Source organism: Lathyrus oleraceus, chromosome 7 (genome assembly GCF_024323335.1).
Source record: "Lathyrus oleraceus cultivar Zhongwan6 chromosome 7, CAAS_Psat_ZW6_1.0, whole genome shotgun sequence".
Classification (NCBI taxonomy): Eukaryota; Viridiplantae; Streptophyta; class Magnoliopsida; order Fabales; family Fabaceae; genus Lathyrus; species Lathyrus oleraceus.
In genome coordinates, this window is record NC_066585.1 from 92691390 (window position 1) to 92694782 (window position 3393).

The window sequence follows — 3393 nt, forward strand, 5'->3', positions numbered from 1 at the left end:
TAAAAAAATATTGGATTTTGATATGTGACACTGTATAATGATGAAGATGACATTGTGCAGATGAAAAATATTTTCTTACTGCAGATGAATGTGAGTGAAGTGTCTTGGATGTTGATAGTAAGACACTTAAATAGAGGAGTGAAGTGTCTCACATGCTAGCTAGTTCGAAGTGACGTGTCGCACATGCAAGCTACTCCGAAGTGACGTGTCGCACATGCAAGCTACTTCGAAATGATGTGTCAACCATGCAAGCTACTAAGAAGTGACATGTTCAACATGCAAGAGAGAGGACAACCACGTGTCAGACATGCAGACACACACTCCAAATGAATTGGCGCCCCCACTCATTCCTTGTACATGGGCGCTAATTCAAGTGGAGACACCTTGCCAAAGCATGCATTCAGACCTCGAAACCAAGCAATCAGACCTAGGTCTTGCATGCATGTCCCTATGGAGGCGCCAATTTGAATGGTGACCTCTCTTAAAGGTTGTACATGGTCGCTAATTCAAGTGGAGACACCATGCAGCACAACTTTTCATGCTCCCATCCATTTGCCTATAAATACATCCACTCCATCAACACTTCTTCCACACCATCACTCTCACTACTTCTTCTACAATACTTCTTCTACAATTTCATCTGCAACAACTTCTTGTAGTTTCATCTACACCAACCCCCCGACAAAATGTCTATCCTCACAATGGGTGAATCACATAGAGGAGCGGTTGCAAACATCACAACATATGTAAGTTTTTTCTTTTGTTAACTTTTTATCTTTCATCTTCACCAACCCCCTTTTATTTTAACATACCAACTTAGTCAAGTTTTTTGTTCTTTCTTTTATAGGATGTATCAAGGTTCCGAACTCGGGTCCACGAATATGTCCATATGGACCCGATGATTCAACCTTGTGTTGAACTCGTCGGTTTTGGTCATATAAGCAAGATTTTATCTTGGTCCGTAGATAACAAATTCATTCTAGCTTTATGCTAAATATGGAGACCAGAGACACACACATTTTGGTTCCCAACCGGTGAGTGTACCGTGACGTTAGAAGATGTCTACATGCTTTTGGGACTATCCATTGAAGGTAAGGCTGTTAATGGTAAAACCAACTATGCGAATTCAATTTGCATGGATCTCTTGGAGACTGATTTGTTAGATGATAACGCAAGAGGTCAAGGTATACTACTTTTACGCCTTAAGTCGTACTATAATAGTTTATACTTAGATGAGCATTCTACCGAAGATGCTCGAATAATAAAAACTAGGTGTTACATTATGCTGTTAATTGGCTCGTTTTTATTTCCCGAAGGTAGTGGTTCTAGCATGCATATTATGTATTTACCTTTACTTAGACATGTAGATAGAATAGGAAGTTATAGTTGGGGATCTGCTTGTCTAGCCTATCTCTATAGCTCCTTGTGCAAAAACTCACACAAAGACACATCTATATTTTTTGGATGTGCTGTTTTGCTACAAGCATGGGGTTGGTCAAGACTACCGTCCCTAGCACCCGTCAACAGCAACCCTTTCACATTGCCGTATGCACAAAAGGAAGTTGTTTAAATTGCTATATCTTTACTTACTTCTTTAAAGATTATTACCTCTAACTAATATTTTTTTGACTTTTTCGTGTAGATGGTCTGCACGTGGTATGAGTTACAATAGATGTCCAAGACACTGTATTACTCAGTATCGCAACATGTTGGATCACATTCGATCGACATACGTAAGGAAAATAACTTAATTATTTCGTTATATTTTGTTAACTTCTTCTACCTTGACTATAATCCAATCTTCTTTTACATTTCTGTTTATTTGGCGCCCATACCTTAATTTGGATCATGACCATCAAGTCAACGCTGAAGACGCGGCCGTATGGACTGCATGCACACCGATAATACGGTTCACAACTGTGGAGATGCACAACAGTGATCGTGTGAAGCTGCAGTTCGGTATGCCCCAAAATATCTCAGATCCCCCAGCTAGCCTAGGAGAATGGCATCTGTGCAAAGTTAACGACCAATGGAACTTCAATCCATGGCAAAGCTTCGCAAGATCGGAGTGTCACAAATGGAAGCACCCTCATGACCATGTGTTAACTGACGCAGTCATGCCAACTGAAGAAAAACCAAGTCGTGCTTATATGGCTTGGTACAGATCGGTTGGTTTTCAGTTGATCGTCGAGGATATGTACTTGTACGACCCATGCCAGATGACTTACACATCTGACACCTCAACATCAAACCCCTAACAACAGTGTCAGACCGGATACACACAACCCCCTGTCCGTCAAACATTCCGTTCAACCAACACACAAACATACAACCAAAACATTCCATACAGCCAACCCCAATACCAAGAGCATACCCCATACCACCACCAACAAATTGACCATCAACCTGAGACTCAACATCGCTTCTCACCCACCCCATCACCCTACCAAAGTCGCCTAAGCCAGAACACCCAACGATCATTCAACACCAACCGCCCCTCCTCCTACCGTAGCCAAGAAGCCCAAACCTCACAAAACCAAAACATCCAACAACCCTATATCTACCAAACACCCCAACAACTTTTTCAACCTTTCCTCGACGCATCGTTCACCAATGAGTCAACCACATCCCAACTTCTCTGGCATGGGTCATGAGCTCAGCTACGACGGTATACCATCAATGCATACTGAAGACTATGCTGACTTGTCTGACTACCTCAACAGATCTTCTCCTATAGTTGGTAGTGACGCTCCTGGCCCCTCAGATGCTCAAACACCGGTACCGAATCATCAACGTGGGTTAGGGCCACGGGTTAGGGTAGCTAGAGGATGTGGGACCGAAGGTCGGTTAGGTGATCCCGGTCATCACCATTAGGTTTCTTTGTGTAAACGACAAATTTTATTAATATCAATTGGTCCTATATCAAATTTATCTATCACGTATACCATTTACCAAAAAAAAAACATTTTACACTGAGGCTCCAATTGAATTGGTGCCTCCTCTTAAGTCCTACATAGGGGCGCCAATCCAATTGGCGCCTCCATTCAATTTTTAAGAGGAGTCTCCAATTCAATTGGCGACTCCTCCTAAAAGTGGGGTAGTTTGGGATTTTTTTTGAAACCAGGGGTATTTTGGAAATTTCGTTGAAAAAGTGGGTTATTTTTGTAAAAAATTCAATAATAGTAATAATAATAATAATAATAATAATAATAATAGTATAAAAATATAATAACATAAAAAGAAAGAAAGAAAGAAAAACTGTAAGTGGGGTGCAAACTAATCAAATCCAAAATTTATTTATTCCTAAATCCATTTATACAGTAATTATAATAAAAATAAGAAAAGAAAATTGATCTAACTTTTCAAATCATAGTTTAAAAATAAAATAAATAA